Source organism: Dipodomys merriami, unplaced genomic scaffold (assembly GCF_024711535.1).
Source record: "Dipodomys merriami isolate MVZ:Mamm:240054 unplaced genomic scaffold, mDipMer1.0.p SCAF_16, whole genome shotgun sequence".
NCBI lineage: Eukaryota > Metazoa > Chordata > Mammalia > Rodentia > Heteromyidae > Dipodomys > Dipodomys merriami.
The window spans coordinates 2,480,173-2,502,394 of NW_027202937.1; the positions used below are offsets into that span (position 1 = coordinate 2,480,173).

A 22,222-nucleotide genomic window follows, 5' to 3' on the forward strand; every position below is an offset into this window, starting at 1 on the left:
GGGTGGGATGGGAGGGAAAAACTGGAAGGGGGGGGCAGGAAGGGTAATTTTGTCCAAAAAGAAATGCTCTCTTTACCTGACTTATGGGACTATAACCCTCTGTACATCACCTTCATTATAACAATAAAAAAAAGTTCAAGTCAGATTCCTTTTTTCTGTTCAAAAGTCTCTAATGACCCATTAAGTAAAAGCCAGTGGTCTGTCTTCTTCTTGGTTATGGCATGGTTCCTAGTGCTCCTACTTGCTCTGTCTACTACAGCCCTACCATTTTTTCCTATTGGAATACATCAGGTAAACTCTTTCCTTAGGCCTCTATAGACATTTTATACATATTCTTTGGAATGTTCTTTCCTTAGCTATCCTTACACTTCCTTCTTCATGTCTCATTTCAAAATCACATTGTCATTGATGACCTTTTATTTATTTATTTTCTTTTTTTTTCTTGATGACCTTATAAATCATGGTGTTTAAAACAGTAGCCCTTCCCTACCCTATTCCCTGTACCTGTCTTTCTCAGTATCTAACACTAGAATTTAATTACATATTCATCTATTTGGGAATGTATCATCAGTCTCCACTATTAAAGTGTATTCTTCATGAAGTATTTTTAATTTTGGTGATTGTTGATAAGATTTAAGTAACTATATACTGAATAAATGAGTCTCACATTATATGTAGATAGATAAGTGGCTAAAAATGAATATAGTAGGATATCATTTTTTTATGTAATCGTTGTCTCCTATATACAAACACCAACGCTCTAGTATAGAATTTTCTCTAATAATTACTGTAATGTAACTATTTCACTCCTGTGAAAATAGTAAAAGTAGAGTTAGGCTATAAGGAAAAGTAGGGAGTGGAGTTAGGCTCTGAGTTACTAACTCTGCTGGTACTACCATCAAGTTCTCTGACCTTGAACAAGTTGTTTGCTTTTGGGGGCTTCTTTTCTTCATGTACAGATTGTAGGCTATGTGCTACTGAGGTATATCAGAGGCTCAAAAACTTTGTATTATATGAGTGTACAGTTTATGCCAAGGACTTAGTGAACCTAGCAACCTCAGAGTTGATAGTTCCTATAGTTTCAGCTCACAGATCTGGAAGCACAAAGTTCTATACTATGTATAATTAGCAATTGGGCCATGTAGCTTTAGTCTTCAGATGGAGAGAGAGAAGGATAAGGCATCCTTCTTGAGTGGTTATGATGGACTTTTGAGAGAAGCAGAAATACAACTTGATCAAAGAAAAAGGAAATCTAATAGGTGGCTCATGTGATTACAGAAAAGATTTTAAAATTTAGAGAGTTTGCTCTTGCTATGGTATCAAACTGGATTCCATCAAAATTTCTTACTGTTGGTAAAATGAAACAACTATATAAGAAAGACAAGCCCAAGATGCGTGTATGTAAGGAAGGGGACATTGCAGTTAGGTAAGGTACTAAACAGTCTGCTGTAGTACTTCCAGGAACACAAAGAACCTGAATCTATTTTGGCTGTCAGTAGTGATAACTTGAAAGTTGGTTGACATGAGAAGAGTCATCTAGCTCTCTCAGTTGATTAGATGAGGAAGATTCATGGAATTAGAGAATTAAGGTGGTTTGGAGTTTCACTCCCAGAGGTAGTTTGTATAACTTAATATGTTGGTAGTATGTTGGGAATGAGGACAGTAGACAAGCTTGTATATGAATGGATATATTGTGCATCAGGATTTGGAAATTATTATTAAATATCGAGGTTTTCAGACTTTTTTTTCAAGGTAATCTTATAATAAAAGTCGATATGTAAATTGGAAAAGGCATGTGGTAGGAGTGTAGCTAGACATGTACTTCAAGATCTAAGTTGTGTAAGTCCATGCATCTTCTCAGTGGCCCTATCTATTCCCGTGTCTTCTCGCCTTAGCATCAGATGTTTATTGTTTTCTACTTTTATCTAGGTTTTGGGGAATAGTAGAATACACATTGAATATAGTTACTTGCCAGTGGAAGTTAACAATTCTGAAAGCTAATACTTGAGAAATAGTTAAAAATAATTACATAAATATACATGTAACCATGAAAGGGCTGCTTTGGAAAGGCCAAAGCTAAAAACTAGTCTTGAGTGACTCAAGCGGGAAAGCACACAAGGCCATGAGTGTAAACCCTGTCCTTTCCTCCACCTAAAGTGCTAAGATCGAGAAGTTCCATTTGCTTTGAATATGTGAGAAGGTATAGCGTAGCCTGAGGGTTGGGGAGAGGGAATGAATGAATGGTCTAAAGGGACTTCTTTGGGAAAGTTGTAGTTGAATTCTGAGAAACAGATACAGATGGGGAGAGACTGTAAGAGGAGAAGGAGATGCAAACAGAGAACAGTCATCTAATATTTTGGCTTATACCTTCTTTAACTATTTTTAACTTCAACTTTTTTTTTTTTTTTGTCGGTTGTGGAGCTTGAATTCTGGGCCTGGGCTCTGTCCCTCAGCTCTTCAGCTAGTGCTCTATCACTTGAGCCACAGCACCACTTCTGGTTTTCTGGTGGATAGTTGGAGATAAGAGTCTCACAGACTCTCCTGCCCAGGGTGGCTTTGAACCATTATTCTCAGATCTCAGCCTCAGAATTACAGGCTTGAGCCACCAGTGCCCAGCTTAACTTTTCATTATTTTTTAATGTTGCCTTCATATTCCACTTTCTATTCTCAGTGGCTTTCTTCATCACCATGTAGTTCTTCCCCTCATGTTCTCTGATGATCTTTTTGATCTGAGTTTTAATTCATTTAGAAACTTTTCTCCAAACGATGGTATAAGACTTTCTTTGTAGAGTCTACCCTCATGCTCTTTGCTTTGTTTTCTTCACAGTTTATTATCTGTATCATTTTATCTTATTTTGTGTGGTAGTGCTAATTGTCTCTGTTTTTGTGTGTATATATTTTTATTTCTCTAATTCATATGTTAATTTCCTTCTAAATTAAAAGTTGCACTTAAAATCAGATAAAAATTTAATATTTCCTATGTTTTATTAATTTATTCTTTGTAGATTTTTATATTACTTTTAAATGTCAGAATTACAGCAAAAAAGTTCTTATTCAGAAATATTTATTACCTCTTCTAGGTAAATATTCTGAATGACAAAAGATGTTTCTAAACATAGATTTTGTTTGGAGGAGTAGGCATATTGTTTGGAGGAGTAGGCATATTATATGAGGATTATTAAGATAGGTTTATGGGTAAATTTATTTAGGCAGTCTTTCTGAATGGGTTATTTGACTACTCTATATAAAAGGTTATTGCAATGAACCTTGATTAAGTTGCAGTGAACCTTGTAAATGCCCTTGAATTCTCTGTCAAGTAATAGTAACATTAATTTGTGCTGTGGCTTTTGCATTTAAAGCTTTTTTCACTGTTAAATATTGAAGGCCTTTGCTGTTTTTGTATTCTTCTTTCTTTTTTTTCTCTGTTCCAATTATTTTGTTTTTAATACACTCTAGAACTGAACCTTCCTTGAGCTAATCTTCAATTTTATAATTTTGTAGAATTTCCAAGAAAGATGTAATCATTAATTAAAGGTTTTTATGGTGTACTGTGTCTTATTAGTGCATGACTTATTTTAATTTCTAATTATTTGTAAGTCAAAAGAAAAGTTTTGAAAATGAATAGCATTGATTTTGTTATCTGATCTTGGAAACCTGATTTCTCATTTTGGAAGATATATTCAAAGTCAAATTGAAAATGAAGCCACCTTAATATTAAAATAGCAAAATATATGATTGGTGCCAGTTTAGGAACTAACATGAAGGTGAGTCAAAAGCAAGTGAAGCTTGAAGCTTTGGAAGTCACTGATGTAAAATGCTGATTAGGCATATACACTCTACTACTTTTTAACATGGTAACATAATTTGAAAACCTGAACAGCATTTTATGAGCTTAACTAGTTGTAAATTAAAGCAAAACAAAACTATAATATTTTACAAACTAAGCATAAGGCAGCTTGGTGAAGTTTAAGAACATGAATGTTTTAGTTGGAACAGATGTGAAAGACATATTATTTTAAAGGAAAATGAGGTCCACAGCTATCTGTTTGGAAATGTCTTTCAATTACAGTGGCGTCCATGAAGGTTGGATTTGAATGAAGATTTGGCTGGAACTTCCCTATATCCTATTCTATATTTCCTTTTGAATAAGAAAGAGCATGTGTGAAATGCATTTGCTATAATCCATTCCATACTGAGTAATAAAAATTCTGTGAAGAATGATTATGCACAGTATGAAATTATCCCGATTATAGGTTTTTTTCACTTTCAGCTAGCTAGTATTTTAAAGTTTATATAAATGCTACAGAATGTGTTGATATATTAATTTATTTTATAAATGGGAATAGGGAATAACTAACTCTCATTATAGATAATCACATTCCACTGGTGGTGTGACTTCCTGTATTTAACCAAATATGAAACATTATTCACTGAAAAAGAAAGAAAATACTTTTCTCAGTGAACAAACCAAGCAATTAGTAATGAGCTGCTTGTATTTTCGGTTGGTGAATGAGATTATTTACATTTACCACTATTTACATTAAACTGTAGAATTTTCCTCTGTTTTTAAGATGCTGGGATAAGTAAGACAGTTTAAGGATAACTGTAAATTCACATTAAAAGAAAAGTTTAAATATAAAATTAAATTGAAACTTAACATGTACATTTAATAGGAGTTAATAATTATCAGTAAATATTTTTATCCTTGATTAGCAAGTTCAATTATATTGAAATCCTTACATTAGTCTCATAAAGAGGTAACACATGCTTAGGTGTATATTTGTTCCCATGATTTTAAATTAAAATTGATAAATAAGCCTTCATCTTGTTACTTTCAATGTAGAGGACAATAGATAAGTTACAGAATGGATATTTATTACATCTACAGTAGTTTAATAGGAGATTAAGTTAATATTCTTAAGATATTTTACGTATTTGACACTGAAATGATGTCAGTGAATATCTCATTGTTTTCAGATTTTAAAAATGCATGTGTTACTGTGATGTTTATAAGGATAGGCCTTACGAGCACATGGAGCCATACTGCCAGCTAATTGTGATTTCCAGCCAGTTATTTGACCCCTTTGAGCCTCATCTCTAAAGTACAGTGTTTTGACCATAAGTCTGGTTCACAAATCTAAAGTGCTTACATTGCACATAATAAGTTCCATTAATGTATGATATATGTGAGATTACTATACCAGCTGTGCTTAAATATATCTGTGATTTTAAGAGCATGTAAAGTTTATAATACTTTTTGAGTAGAAATAGTGAATATAAGTGTTCTTTTAGATATTTTGATTATGTATTAATTTTTCCAATAATGCAATAATATTTATTTAACATTGGCAAATCTTTCATTTAATATTGGTAACTTTTCAAAATACAATATGTGGCAATTCTATGAACAAATTTTGTACAGTGGCACAAAATTAGAGAAATTTCTGTTTCAAATCTCATCGATCTGATACTGTGTTCAGATATTAGAGACTTTTATTAAATAGTAGCTGAAGTGAATAGTAGATTTTATATAACTGTTTACATTTATAACTATTGTAATTGAACTTTAAAATCACAAGAATTTCCCTCCTTTTTAGTTTTCTCTTGTCTGTTGAATATGATAATGATTAGTAGACAGGAGATATGTCTGACCAAGTGCCCTATTACATATGTTCTATGAGCTGGTGGATGAAAGCTAGATTATGGTATTTCAGATTCAAATTTGACTTTCTCTGGACCAGGAAAATTGTTTTCAGTTAAGCCACAAGTTCACATAAATAAAGCTCTGTCTGGTCTTAAACATCATGTTTAACTGATCTTTGAAAAATTCTGAGTTCAAAGTCATGCATTACAAAAAGGAAAACATTTCTGAATTAGGAATGCTTTTTGTATGTTGACAGATAAAAGATATTACTTTTAGGGTTAAAGATAGAAAAAATACCCACAGTGAAACAGAAAATGTGTTATTGGTTTAACAGTGGTTTTAAGTAATGTGAAAAATTACGCTACTGTGAAACTACTGAAGAATTATCATCTCACTATTGAATTACCTACAAATGTCAATCTTTAGTGTTAGGCAGAGTTTGTTGCTTGACTATAATTTAGAAAAAAATAGTCTATTGAATTACAAGTATTTTTGTTATATTCTTTGCTCCAAAATAAGTGACCCCCCCCCCCAGTATAAAAAGCCTAGGAAATGATTTTAATGTGGTTAGGGAATAAATGTGTAAATAATCTTTTTTTTCATAAATTATTTAGTGTGCTACTGAATTGTGAAAGTTCATGCTTTAGTTGGCAATTCCACAGTTTACTAGAGCATTTCTGAGGTCATCTTATTTGTAAACGATTTAAGTTCTGAATGGTATGGAAATTAGTTAAAAATTTAACTGATATTCTTGGGGGAAGGAAAAATATACTTTATGTTAGAGGTAGTCATTAATTATGTATAGAAATTTAATCCATTCAAGAGAACATTTAAAATACTTTAGAAACATTCAGTTTAAAGAATATCTTCAAAGATAGCACTACCTTTTTAAGTACAAGAAGATGATGTAATTACTTCTTGTCCTAAGGTTTTAAGTGTTACAAAATAACCTGAATATTTGTAAAGAAAGCATCAGTTGGTGTAGTCAGCCTATTGGTAGCGAGTCTCTTAGATGTCTCTATAGCCTCCAACATGTGATTAATATTACCCAGAAACTATTTTGATAGCTATTAGTAGAGGTTTCTGTGACTACTCAAAATGAATAGCTATCTCATAGTAATAATCATGTTAGTATCCTAAATGGTATAATTTCAGTTAATGTAACTTAGCCTGGTATCAATGTATATAAAATTAACAAGGCATAGCACCTTACTTAGTCAAAACATTCATGCCAGCTGTTATAATTAATTCATGAACAAACTAATTTTTTCATAATTAATTCACTTTACCAACTTTGAAATGGAAGGTCTTATAAGTGACTGTTATAGATGAGTCACTGATTCATTCTTTTGTGGGTATTCCCAAGTTCTTGATTTGTTTTCACAAGTTAAATTTTCAGCAAATCATTGTAATGCATTGGCACTGATTTGTTTTTCTCTCCATTCTCTCATGACTAACTTAAGGGTAAAAAAAAAAGGTATTTTAACCAAATGCTATTATAGCGTATTAAGAAGAAAATTCTAGTTTTAAATTGCAAGGTTTGTGTGTTCTATTAGCTGCTAGTGTTTTAATTCTGTATTTTTTTCCAGCTTAGAACTTATGATTATAGCAAATGAGGTAGAAATTTAATCTTTCATTCTGTTTTCCTGCTGTTCTGAATACAAAATGGCATTTAATTTTTGTAAAAATAATCCTGTTTCAAATCAGAGAACTGCTTCACTAGTTTATATATTCCTATTTGAAAAGCTCTTTAAAAATATTTTGTCCCTGGCTTTGTATTAATTAGGCCAGCTTTTATTTTAAGAAAATATAATTAAATATTATTTTAAAGTAATTATGAACAATATAAACAGCTAACATTTCAAATAATATCTTGTTTAGTAGACCAAAAGATAAATTGAAAACTTGAGATTTTTAGAAGATTTCTAGACATGCAGTGATGCAGTATTATCCAATTTGTATTATGTAAACAACATTAAGTTCGAAGAAGTTTACTCTGAAAAGTTATATAGGTTTTTGGTCTTAATAGGTGTTAGCCAGAGGGGGGGAAAATGTACCTTTGCCTTAAGTTCTGAAGCAATTTGGGTGCTTTTTTAATTTTGTTTGACAGTTGAGGATTCAAAGAAAATCAGCTGTCTTACAAAATCAAATGCCTAGCACAGATCTGGAGAAAGCAACACTACTTATATAATTTAAGGGGGGAGGGAGCTTCTAAACATGCAGAATATAGGAGAGTGACAGTCTTGATCTTATTTTTAGTGAACTAAAAAATAACTCAAAGTTCTTCTTTTACAAGTACCCCAAAACTTGTCTTTCTTGTTCAGTTTACCAAATTGTTTTTGCATTGCATGTTTTGACTTGATTTTCTGCATTATTTTTATCTATTTAATAAACTACATATTGGGAGGGGCATTTAAAAATGTATTCATTCTTGGTTAAGTGTGGTTATTGGTTAAGTATGATTTGTAAAAATCATATAAAGAGGAATCTCCATGACAGTTTTTTATTTTACTTTAAACTCATTTGAAGTAGTTATGTCATGGTATGGAATACTGTTTTTGTATCATGTTTTCTGATGCTAGATCTCACGATGTCACCCAAATTAGGCCGTGGGCTCAAGCCATTCTTCAGTCCTTGGAGTAGCTGGGACTACAGGTGCATACTACCTCACAAGCCTTTACCAATTTTGACTCATTTATTTAAGGATTTTTAAGGAAAGAAAAAGTATCTGAAATGAGTGTTTTCTCTCAGTTTATATAATGATTTTCATATTCAGTTCTCATTCAACAGTTTTGCAGATTTAACATATCTTGAAATTGCAAACTTTTTAATATTCCTAATATAAATCTTAGCAGTAAGAATTTTGACACTGAAGTCAAAGGCATATCAAATTATTTTTAGTGACAAAGCATTTTTCTCCCTATTGATTTCAACATTAAACATTATTTATTTTAATATTTTACAACAGGATTGTTTTTCTTCTTCTTCTTCTTGTTCCTTCAGGAGCTGAGAATTTGTTATTTTAGATATAGCAAGGAAGAAATACTAAGTTAAACTTGTGGCTTTTACGTATTTTAAAATATTTTCCCTTTGTTAAATTTATAACAACATAGTAAATTATTCTTCCCTAAGTTTTTCTGAATCATTTTTACTATGTCATTTTCAGCTGTAGTTTTCACAATATTTTTATGGATAGAAATAGCTAGTAGAAACACATGCATGTTTTTTGAAAAGTCATAAAAATACAATTCTTTTGCTTAATGATATCCAGAAAGTATAATATTCTGAAAAAGATGCTGTCTTTAGTCAATGTAAAATTAAATACTCTAATGCAAAAGGATATCTAAGGTGAAAGATGTTTGTGTAATGCTAAACATAACCAAAGAAACTGTGGTTTTAGCAAAGGTACTATTGCTCTATTTTATCAAGTGCCAGAAGTTGCATAATGAAAGTCTTTCAGTTAGTGAAAATATAAGTAAAAAAACACAAAAATACCACCCAGCTGGTAGAGATCTTCCTAATTTTTACCTGATTGTATTTCTGAAGAAATATGGCAGGGCTGTCGTCAATTTTCATCATGAGCTGCGTTTTTGTTGCCAATTTCCATATCCTTTAAAAAGTGCTGAAGCGTGCATTTGCTATTTATGTTTGCAGTAGACTGAGTACACTTTTACTATTTGTGGTTTTAGAAATTGGAAACAACCAAACAGTGGTGCTATGGTCTAAAAAAATAAATTTTAAACAGCTGCGGGCCAGTATTTTTAGAATGGTGGGAGTCCTTTTGAAGCAATGTAAGTGCCCCTTGCTTCCTTTTTAAATGGCAGAACATTGTCACAGATATACAGGTCAGGTTCCATTGTCTTTATCTATGATATAGCAAATTAATTAAACAAAATGCATGCTATTGATAGGTGTGGAACATAATTTTTGTATCCTGCTGTCAGTCTTTGTTAAGCTATAAATATTTGTTACCATTTGCCAGGTACTGAGCTTTATCAATTTGTAGATATTGAATCCTCACAATCCTTCTACAGATAAGAGCTATCAGTTATTTCTACCACACAAATTCAAAACTACGGCTTAGCCAGGAGCTAACTAACTTGTTCTGCGTGACAGATTTGTACATTGGTAGACCAGTTCAAGCTGGATCTCTTGAGCTTGAGTAGATTAACTAATCTTACTGCTTTTTAATCTTGTGCTTTGTGTGTCTTCTATTAAAAAGAGAAAAGAAATCCTCATGGATCCCAATTTTAATGAGCATTTTCCTGCTAATATTACCAAGATATATATAAACCTAACAATCTGGATAGCAACTACTTATTGCATTTTTAAAATCAAAACAAAAATTAAAAACAAGTTCATAATATTAATTACAAAATAAACGTAAATACCCTTTCTCAACGCAATTGCCGTGGTATCAGTTTGTTACATGGTCACAATCATTTCTAGTCTTTTTCATATCAAGGCCCAAGTAAAAAGATGGTAGTATTCATAAGGCCCTGGTTATAAAAACATTCAGTTGTTCTGATGGGAGACAACAATCCAAGGTGATCTCTTCCATGATCCTGGCCTAGTCAGCTGTTCCATAAGCAAAGGGATGAAAATGTAGTATCTTCACTGCAAAGGGCCACAGTTAAAAGTTCTGATTGTTGCTGGTCTTCCTTCTTGAGCCTCCTCAATCTTCTCTGCCTTTTCTCTCTTCCAGTTATTATGGATACCTTTATAGAATATATCTTGCTTTTATTCAACCATTGTTTTTGTTTTAAGGATACTCCTCATTCAATGTCTTTTATCTCCTTATTTCCTGTTATCCTCCCAAAATTCAAGGGGCTTTGGCTGCCAATTTATCTTTTTTTAATTAACGTAAAACTTAATTATACTGGAAATATAATAGATAAAATTACCTATACAAACTTCAATTGAAAAATAGTGCACTTCCTTTTATAGGTCGCTTCACTGTAGTTTAAACATTTTAGTCCATCTCTTATCACTGGTACCCTTTTTTTTTTTTTTTTTGCCTGTCATGGGGCTTGAACTCTGGGCTTGGACACTGCCCCTGGGCTCTTCAGCTCAAGGCAAGCGCTCTACTGCTTGAGCCATAGCACCACTTCCATTTTTTGGGTAGTGGTTTATTGGAGCTAAGAATCTCACCAACTTTCCTGCCTGGACTGCTTTGAACCATGATCCTCAGATCTCAGCCTCTTGAGTAGCTAGGATTACAGGCGTAGCCACTGGCGCCTGGCTTCACTGGTATCCTTGAAACAGGATAATTGCTAATTGTCAAGCTGAAATTATTAAGCACTATGAGATTGGATGAATGCTACTCAGAATGAGATTGAGTTATTTAAGTCTTTATAATAAAATGATCACAGTAGGTTCTTTTAAATTTTATTCCTGTTGTTTTTTGTTGTGTTTTTGGGTGGTTTTTCTTTTTGTATATAGCTGTCAAATCTTTTCTAGAACTAAATATGTACCCTATGTTTTGATGCCACTTTGACATACTGTATCTGATTATGTTTGTGCATGTATTAAACTAAAATGTTTTGCTGCATAAACTTATAAAAGAATTAGAAACAAAACCACTTTTACGTCAACAATTTAGCCATATAGTGTTGTTGTTGATTTTCCTTGCTTATCTTGGTGGAAAATAGTTATCACCAACATAGTAAGCACTTGAATGGTTTTCTTTAAGGTTGTGATTTTTGGGGGATTGTTTTGAACAATTATTTTAGTAAAATACATGTTTGCATTTTTAATTGTATGATAGAAGTGGTTGTTTCTCTTACTCTACACCACTAACAAGACTTTTAACTACCAGTTTGAATTTTCTTCTTGTCAGCCACGTTCCATAATTCATGATCCTCTCAAAGACAAGGGATATGTAGAAAAAGTTAATATGGCTAATATAATATAATTAATAGGATAAAAAGCCTCCATTTTCCATTTTAAAATTTTGAATGAAAAATACAAATGTAGAGTTTGACAGAATCTTCTTGTGAATCATTTTTTTTTGTGAAACATCAGCATCAGCCATGTAAAGACCTACTAATAATTTTAAAAATTTGTTCATTTCTAATCACTGACTAAACTAGAAAAGGAAGCAAAGAACCAGATGTTTCTGATGTGGAATAGATATAAACACTCTCCAATGTCTGTTAAAACCAATATATATTTGATAAGAATAGGAAAGGAATTTTTTCAAAAGTGTATATTAGCTTAGAGAACTAAAGTTAATTATCTTTGTGTGTCAGAATCTTTCACTCATTAAAAATTTCCTGTCTTCAAGAATTCTATATAATCTTTGGAGTTGAAAGTACAAATGCATTATCTTATTCACTTTTATTCAGTGATTATTTACTGAATGCCAACTCTGTTAGGCCCTGGAGATGCAAGTATTAATTTGTTCCAGTCTGTCTACTTAATTTGACATCATATTAAATTATTTTGATTTTTAAAAAGTTTAAAGATTATTAATTTTAAAAATCCGTTTTTAAATTTGGAACTAAATTTAAAACATCATTATTTTATTTAGAACTTAGACCTTTTCAGATCATGTCCTTTTCTAATATATATTTTTTATTGTTAAGTTATTGTACAGAGGGGTTACAGTTACATGAGTAAGGTAATGAGTACATTTTCTATCGAGCATTGTTGTCTCCTTTGTTTTTCCCCTACCATCCCTTCCTGCCTCACCTCCCCAACTCCTCCATCTCCCCCTCCCAAGTTGGAAAGTTTGTTTTCAATATAGTGTCTTGTACATCTCATTGTTACAATGGGTCAACCTGTATCCTTGTTTCAGCATTTTGTTATTTCCCTTCCCCTCCCCATATTATAAAAATGTATATACAAGATGCAGGGTACCGGAATCAAATATAGTGACAAGGGTTATAAGAACTATGGGGGAAGAACATACAAAATAAACAAAAATCACTTAGTACATTATAAGTGATCATGGCCTTTTTAAAGTGAATTTTATTATAGACACAATTGCATACATATGTATGTATAAATTCATACAATTTTTCCTTTTTATTTTTAAATTTTTACTTCTTTAAAAATTATAATTTAAGTCAATTTTTCCTTCTTAATTTGGATATGTATTTGTTAATCTGAACCAGATATTACCAACAGTAATTCCCAAGTACATATACATTTCTTCCCCCTCCCTCTCTCCTCTTTATATGTGCTGATACTTTATGGTCTCTTAATCCCAATCTATACCTTTAATAAACAGAGTCATAGAGGACTCTTCTAAACTTTTAGTCTTGGTTTTATTTAAGGATTGTTTTCTATATTGCACTGGTCACAATAAAAAGCCTTTTCATTTGGCCCAAAAAAGTGGAAGAGATGGGATATATTTTTATAAAACCTCATATTTTTCATATCTATATATAATACTGGAAGTCAGAGTTGTTCCTTTTGTGTTTTACATTGATAGAATTTTGTATATGTCTGATTTTTATGTAGTAGCTGAAGTCTTTGTTGTAGTTCTCTGCCTTGGAGTGGTGTAACGAGTCATATTCATGAGGTGATTGAGGTCTTCGTAGCCTTTCTTCCCAGGGCTGGCCATTTTGATTTGTTTAGAAATATAAAATTAAATAAAAATATTGTCTGAATTTTGCTTTCTTATGGGAGGAAAGCTTTTAAAATGTAGAATTTTCTTCCTTCTGAACATCTAAGATAAAAACACAGTTTTATTTATTATTAACTTTTAAAGAAAAGCACAAAAATTGCTTATTTTCTTGTTAGACTGGCATTTTTGTTTTATTGTGACACAGAACTCTTTATGAAAAGAAATAGTTTAAATAAATTAAAATTTACTCTTGAAATAAACGAAGTTTATGTGATCTTACTCCCCAGTCTCATTTCCAAAGCACATCATTCTCCTATCTAGTCATATTTTTGCTTTTTCAAACAGTTTTGTTTGAATATATCAAAATGTTATGTAACTGGGAAGCACTGTTTTCTCCAAAACCGGGTAGTTTTTCCACAAAGACAGTGTCAAAACCAGGATCTGTAATGTCAGAATCAGAACCCTGACTTTATTGTCAGATGACAAAGGATTCAACTGACTACTTGCAAAGAATCATAGCATTTCTGGCTTCTAGGAAATGAAGTTGGGAGCAGTGAACTAGGAGATAGGGGATGTTGCTTTTAGTGAGCTGCTACTCTTGCCCTCTAGAGTATCTTGGTCCCTCTGACATCAGCTTACTCAGTAAAGAAGAAAAAGGTATGAGATGATGTGTTTAATATATTAAAGGCATGTGGCAGATATGAAATCCAATATCCATTTAAAAAATGAAGTACTTTAATATTAAAAGATAGTAAGAATAAAACTTCTTGTGACTTGTTTGAAGTCATAAACATGGCATGTTGAAACAACTCTTAGGGTTGATGATGTAACTGTCATAAAATGGCTCTTGTGGAATTTGTAGTTTGATTTTTTTTTAGCATTTTAATAAATTTTCAGTGAACATAATGTTTTGTCTATTGAAATGCCCACACTAATTCTTTAGACTTTATTTCAGAGCAATTTGATGTTGTAGAGTAATGGTACTGAAAGTGCAGAATTCCATGACCTCCTTCCACAGCGCATCTTCACATAGTTGCAGTTACAAATAAGGAGCCAGTCTTGATAGAATGATATGAGTAAAATCTGTAGTTTATATTAGGGCCAAGTCATTGTATTTCATATTCCCTGGGCTTGGACTAATGTATAAGATTTATCAACTAACTAGCACTGTAGCTTTAGCAACAACCCATGCTCTGCCTACAAACTCTTGGCAGTCACTTTATTTTTTGTAGTGTTGCTTTTTCAGAATGTCATATCATTGAAATCAGCTAACATGTATTTTTATATTGACTTATTTGACTTACTTAACCATGTACATTTAATGATCTCTCATGGTATGTCCATGTCTTTTTTTTTTTTTAAACGGTTGTGGGGCTTGAACTTTAGGCTTGGGCGCTATCCCTCAGCTCTTTAGCTCAAGGCGAGTGTTCTGCCGCTTGAGCTACAGCACCACTTCCAGTTTTCTAGTGGTTTATTGGAGATAAAGAGTCTTACAGACTTTCCTGCCCGGGCTGGCTTTGAACCGCTATCCTCACATCTCAGCCTCCTGAGTAGCTAGGATTATAGGTGTGAGCCACCGGTGCCTGGCTTGTCCATGTCTTTTTTAAGGCATTTATATGGATATAACAAGTTTTTTTTTAAAATCTACTCATTGAATGACATCTTCATTGCTTTAAGTTTTGACAATTACAAGTAAAACCACTATTCACAGAATTCATGTGTAGAGTTGTGTGTGGACATAACTTTTTAAATTCCTGTTGGTAAATGCCAGAAAAGTCAATTGTTAGATCATGTAGTGTAAAAATATGTTTACTTTTCTTTCAGATGTGTAGTGAAAATATTTTTAAGAGTTTTAGTTGACAAATTATTTTTTACTACACAGTGTGGTGTTCTGCTGTATTTATACTTTGTGCATTTATCAATTCAAAATACTAATCTCATCAAACATCTAAAATATTTATTGTTTCTTTGTGATAAAGACACCCAAATGTAGTTGTTTTGGATTATATAGTACTGTATTTTTAAACTATTACAACTCTGTGTACAGTATAACACCAACACTTATTCTTCCTCTCTGGCTGTGACTTTTTACCTCTGAAACAATTTTTCTCCATTCTTATCCTCCCCTCCCTGACATCCAGTAACCAGTATTCTGCTCACCAGTTCTATGACATGGTATTTGTCTTTCTATACCTAGCTTATGTAACTCAATATGATCTTTAGTTCATCCACAGTGCTTCAAATAGCAGGATTTTATCTTTCTTTGTGGTTGAATAGTATTCCATTATGTTCACCCAATCTTGTCTGACCTCCATAGTGCTAATACATTTAATTTTGTGGAAACTGTCATACTGTCTTCCAAGGTGGTTGTATCATTTGGAATTTGAACCAGCAGTTCCTGTTGCTTCACATTCTTGTCAGCATTTGATGATGTTTTATTTTGGGTTTTTGCCAATGGAGTAAGTATATAATTATAGTTCATTTCAGTCCCCAGTTCCCTTATGATATGTTTATCTTCCTTTCATATGCTTATTTTACATCTGTATATCTGTTCTTTGATAAAGTACCAGTTTAGCTCTGGCTTAAAATTATTTTCTTATTTTGATTTGTAAATTCTTTGTCTTTCTTGGCTAACAATCTTTTATCTTGATTAGAGAAGTATTTTGTAAGGGTAGTCTATAATTTGTCTTTTTGTTTTCTTAAAACATTTAAAAATTAAAATATTAAAAAATCTTCATTTATAAACTGACCAAACACATTTATTTATTTTAGCTTTAATTAATTATCGAAAGGGGTTTCAGTTCAACATGTCAGTTCATGAGTACAACGAATGCATTTTGATCAAAGTCATCTAGCCTATGTAAGTTTTTAAAATCTGTTTTTATTCTTGCCTATAAATCTTCCCACTATTGAGTGGTCCAAATGAGAATAATCTCTGAACTCCTTCTACTACCATTTTTTTCACATAAGTTTTAGAACAATGAGTAGCTAGCTTTTAAGAGTTTAAGTATGTTTAAAAATTGTAAAATTAAATGTCTGACTTAAAAGCATTTAGTGTATTTTTCTTTGGGAAGCTTTATATTTAACCCACTGATTTCTTTGGGCCAACTAGAATTCTTCATTCAGTTTAGTTTGTACTTAAAATTTCATTTCTGAAACTGTTCCATGGAATTTGAGTATTTTTCAAGATGTGTATAGATTTTTTTTACATATTAAATTTTTATTCTTGTCACTATTTTGGGAAATACTTCATACTATGTGTTATCACTTGGAGATTTACAATGCATATTAAAACTTGAATCCATTTTTACAGTAAAGAAACCTACTTTTTTATTTGATGCAATAGTTGAGTCCTTAACAATGAAACTTGTTCTTTTGGAATATCTATTAAAGCCTTCAGAATTTTGTGTGCAGAACATCAGTATAGAAAATGATAACAAAGTTCTGTATGCTGTGGGAAATTCCCTTGGCCTATTGCCACACGGAAGAGAAGTTTAATGTCCAAATTTTTGTTATAAGTGGATTTATCTATGGTGACTTTTCAAAAACATTCCAATAGTATACTTATTAGAAGTGCTCATTTGTATTTCATATAGCTTGAGACATCAAGAACATGAGGCTATTACTTAATGACCTTCCAATCAAAATAAAATCGTTGTGATATTCTTCTGTTAAAACAAAGGAGGGATTTCAAAAGTAAGGCTTTTGATTTGTTTCACAAATTCTTCTGGAAAGAGAGCTGTTTTCTTTGGTGGTGAGGACTTCCTCTGATTTTTCTAAACTTCAACCAGTAAAAACGTCTTTGGGTGGTCTTTTGCCTGAGGAATTGATACATACAAACGTTTTACTTTACCTTTTCTGATAAATAGCCACTGCACTTCTCCTTATTTGAACCCCATCCTAGTTTGTACTCTCATTTTAGCTATATGCATAAAATTGGCTCACGAACCTTTCCAAGTCTTATTTTTTAAGGAGAAAACCATGTTTCCTTGCCATTTTGGATTGATATAAACTTCATCTTTTTTTTTAATTCAACTGAAATGAACCTGAACCAATTCAACACTAAAAATCATGTTTTCTAAGATTTTGTTTCTAAATTAAGATTCTGAATCTTTAATACCAAGCTTTAATTTATGAAAATGACAAAGAAAAAAAATATCTTTTAAGTTTTTATTTTTTCTTCAATCTCTGCTTTTGAAAGTTACAGATTAAATTCATACTTAGTTTTCTGAATTTCCTCATATGCTCATTCTCTTTCTTGAGTATTTTACTATATAAATTTTTGGCACATAAGGACAATTTCTACTCATTTCTAAATTATAGGAGACTGTAAAAATGATTTGTTACTTTTTTAAAAAATATGCTTTTTTGTTACTTTTTTGAGACATTTATTTATTAAAATTAAAGAAGGGAATGGAGAAAACTATTTCAACCTAATTTTTTATAACAATGAGTGTTAGAATTACTGTGAAATAGTATTAAAGGAAATAATTATTTAAAGCATTTTATTTTATTTATAGCTGGTTTTTTTATTTTTTGACAAAGTCTTGTTATGTACCCGGCCACCCTCACACTTCATATAGCAGAGACTCAAATTGATAATGCCCTTGCCTCCATCTCCTGAGTGCTGAGATTACAGATGTGTAGTAACTCTTGGCTTTCTTCCAAGTGTGTGTGTGTGTGTGTGTGTGTGTGTGTGTGAGAGAGAGAGAGAGAGAGAGAGAGAGAGAGAGAGAGAGAGAGAGAGAGAGAGAGAGAGAGAGAGAAAGAGAGAGAAATTGAGGCTTAAACTCAGGATCTTGTGCTTGCTAATTTCCAGTTTTATAACTGTATTCTTAGTCCAGAGGTCCAACTCTGAGAGTTCTAACATGGTAGGTCTAAATTCACTCTAACAGGCCAATCAACTAAGGATATAATTACAGTGAAGGACAGAGAAAGGAAATATATTAATATTAGTGCTGGCCATGAGAACAGTGTGAGCAAACACATGGCTGAAGTTTAGGTTTATTTAATGAGGACAGCCTGGGTTAGAAGGATATCGGAATAAAAGGGATGCATAATTAGGCATCCTTAATTTGTCATTATCTCAAGACTGATTAAGTGGGGCCTGTCACAATAGCAAGTCATTAGGATTTTTTGAGGAAAGGATACATTTCACTTTTGTCCCAAGATGTTTACCCATCTGTCCTGCTGTTCCTGGGATCCTAGATGACTGCAGGTGAGCATGGCTTAGGACAAGGGAGTTGTAAAGTGGAGGCAAAGAAGGTAGGCTTTTCCCTAGCTTTTAGAGGATTTAGAGCCCAAGCATAGACTCTGTACTTTTCAACAAAAGCAGTTTCTAAGTAAATACCTGTTACATATAGGGAATAATCTCTCCACCCATGTGGCAGGACAAAAAGATTTGAATAAGTGGTATCCAACCTACCTATAAAAATGAATACCAAGCTTTAAAGTTGTAAGCACTGAGGTAGACAAAATGTTATAGTGGAAAGATACCTGAACAGAAGAGAATTGGTTTTTAGATCCTCAGCTATGTCTTTAGACCCTTTTCCCTTCCTAATTCCTTCTGGAATTTCTCCCTAGCCTAGCTCTCCCACTATTTCTTGATATATAATTTTCCTCATATCTTCCTTAATATACCCTCCTGAAGTCACTTCTCTGACCAGTTTCCATGTTCCTTTCATCACCTGCTTTCTTTGGTTCCCTGTGCTCATCCTGTCCTGCCACCATAGATAGCACAGTGGCTTAGGGATGGAAGCCCTGACAGGCACAGTAGATACTCTACTGTTTATTCATGATAAAGTTTCATTAGGTTAGAGCAAATGCTTTTTCAGCATTTTATATGCTCATGTGTTTTTGTTAATCTTTTGATAAGATGAAATTGGATAATTTACAAATACTTTAGTTGCCTTGTATGATTGGAATAAATTCTGCTGGCCATTTTGTACTTATTAAATATACTACTAAGAAATATTGACCTTTCATTTCTTTTTTACTGTGCTCTGGTTTTGTTGTATTTTGGTTTGTTTGTTTATTTATTTATGGCTTTTCTTTTGGAGTACTGAGGATCGAACCCAGGACATTTTACTTGCTACTCAAGCTCTTTGCCATTGAACTGCATCCCTGCCTGGTCTTTTTATATTGTGTTGTTTTGTATCAGAGTAATAAAATCATCTGGTAAATTTTTCCTTCCCTTTTGGAATAGATTGTGTGAAATTTATATGTAGAAAAGTAAAAAAATATTATTTTCTCACCTGGCTCATAAATGAGCACCTTGTTAACAACAGAGATTAACAGAAATTAAAACAGATTAACCACAGAGATTAAAATTCATATTAAATATGAATTTTATATGATGTGAGACCCTTTGTAAGGAAATGACCCACAGAAATATGTGGCCAATTTATTTTTTGTAGAACTTGATGAAGAAATGGATGATCATGGGGAAACAATATTGGGCAAACTAGGCTTCTTTTTTTCTCATTTTTGTTATGATTTCCTGATTCTTGGTATTAACAATGGTTTGTTTTTTTTTTTCCCTAGTGCTGGGATTCAAACCAGAGGCTTGTATTTTCCAGTTAGCCACTCTACCGCTGAGCCACACCCTCCAGTTCTTTGTTGTTCTTTTATGTTTGAGACAGTGCCTCACTTCTTGCCCAGGAATGCTCCCGGACTGCAGTCCTCCTGTTTTCAGCTTTCTACTATAGCTGGGATGGATAAGTGTGTTATCACCATGCCTAGCTTATTCTTTGAGATGGAGTCTCATAGACTTTTCTGCCCAGGCTGGCCCAGAACTGTGAGCCTTCCAATCTTAGTCTCCCATGTACTAGAATTATAGATGAAAGCCACTGTTGCTTGGTGTGACAGTGTGTTCATTACATCAGGAAGCCCTGCATCATGTTTAATCCCTCCACCCTCTCCAACTGCTATACTGTGTTAGAACCTCAGTGCCTTATACCAGGAAACTGATTTGTTACAGATGGGTAAGTTCCATGTTCACCTTCTCTGCTTGCTGATTGCTTCCTTCTGAAAGGCTACCATCTTGTTACTTACCTTTCTTTATTTGTGATGGGGGTTTTAAGTCCACTATGACCAGGAATGGTGTGGGAGGTGGAGTATTAACTAGTCTTCTTCCTAGTACCTCCTTATTGATCCTGAATGAATTCTGGACCCTGCCTCCTTATGGTCCCCACTGACACAATGGGTAGAGATGCACATAGCAGTGCTGACCAGCTGTGCTTGGCAGCATATTCATTCTCATTGCTGGTATAAAGTTTGAGCCACGCACAGAGCCTCGGCAGCACCAGGGGTAGGACAGAACTTGAGCTCTGTCAAGCTCTCACCTGTACTGCCTTTGGCCAATCTCTCTGGTGCTGTCTGGTTGTTGAGGCCCAGCTCCCACTGTGACAAGTCCAGTGCTTTGAGCTCCTTTCTTAAAAGTCTCACTTCTTCTCAGTATGGAGGGAGGCTCAGCTTGCTACTGCACCCTGTAACCTCATGTTGGAACAGCAGCCACAGAAAGACCAGCTCCCCACCTCCACTTCCCTGATAATCCCTAGCAGGGGCTGGAGCACACCCAGGGTTTTCTTTGGTGGATGATACCACATCAGCCTGATAGACTTTCTGATTCACACATTGTGGATGAATTAAGCTGCCTTTTGGGATGGAGCAGGGTGACGGTTTGGGGAGTGGAAATTTAGCTTCCCGTTTTGACTGCTAAAAGGGAGAGTGGAGCTGTTTTCCACAGTAATTGGCCAAAGTGGGACAGATAATGCCAAAATGTTTTCTGTTGTTTGACCACCCTTTTTCTGGTCCTTAGGTAGTAGAGAACAAGCTTTTCTTGGAGCTTTTGTTAATCTCTGCCTCATTAGTTTTTCTGTTGGAGTGTTTGCAACACTCTGAATGAGATAGAGGCAGACAACAAGTAATAAGCCCCTGGATCTGACTCATAGAAATGTAGTTTTTCAAGTTAGGAGATCCCTAGGCAGTGAATTTCCTTTCTTTCACCTTTTAGAAATGTCCTGTACTTTACTGTGTGATGCCTGAGTTGTTTTAAGAGGAAGGACCTAAAGCTCTAGGACTTTGCAGCTTGATAGGGCTAGTGATCTCTCATGTTCATGGAGAAGCACTCGAAGTTGATAGACTGGAATAGTATTTGGTGAGAATATCTTTCATGAATTTCCACAAAGAACTGTGTCATTCTTAGCATATGTTTACCTCTGGAATCACAGTATTACTTACTCATTAAATAGGGAGTTTCTATGTCTTTTTCTTGCAGTAAAATGCAATGAAAGTTGTAATTTAGTGCTTTTTAAATGGAAGATCCAGTGCCATTAGTTAAATTCACCATCATTACTATTTCTAAGCTTCTTTTTTAGTTAAGACTTGATTTTCATATTTTTAGGAGGTTTAGGTTTACAGAAGAGTGGGAAGAGTGCGGAATGTTTTCACTTGTTTGTTCTCTTCTCCTGTTTCTTTTCCTGATTATTAAACTCTTGCATATTTGTATAAGACATTTGTCAGAACCAATGAGTTATATACCTCCTGTGGATTTTGACAAATGTATAGTGATATATAACCAGCAGTATGTGCAAAATAAAAGTTTCACTGTCCTGAAAAATCCCCTCTAGTCTACCTATTTCTCCCTCTTTTGTTCCCTTCCCCACCTTGAAAACACAGCTCTTTGTTTACACTCTGTAAGTTTGTCCTTCATGGAATGTACCATAGTTGGAATTGTCATTTCCAATTGACTCCTTTCACTGAGCAGTGTGTGTAAGGTTCATGTATGTCTTCATGGCTTGATATAGCTCATTTCTTTGTATCGATGAATAATATTCTCCAGAATATGTGTACCATCCCTAACAGAAACTGTAGGCCCAAAGCATTTGTTCCTTATCTCTCTCCCCCATCTTGGTACCACTAATTTTTGTTTCTCTTTTCAAGTAGAATCATACAATATTTGTTGTTTGTGTGATTTGTTTCATTCAGTATAATGTTTACAAAGT

General features: G+C 33.4%; 1 protein-coding gene across 7 annotated transcripts in view; it reads left to right on the top strand.

Moving 5' to 3' along the window:
- The window catches only part of Supt3h (SPT3 homolog, SAGA and STAGA complex component), a 249,902-nt gene that overhangs the window by 66,641 nt on the left and 161,039 nt on the right, over window positions 1–22,222 (top strand). The gene's annotated exons all lie outside the window — the stretch shown is intronic.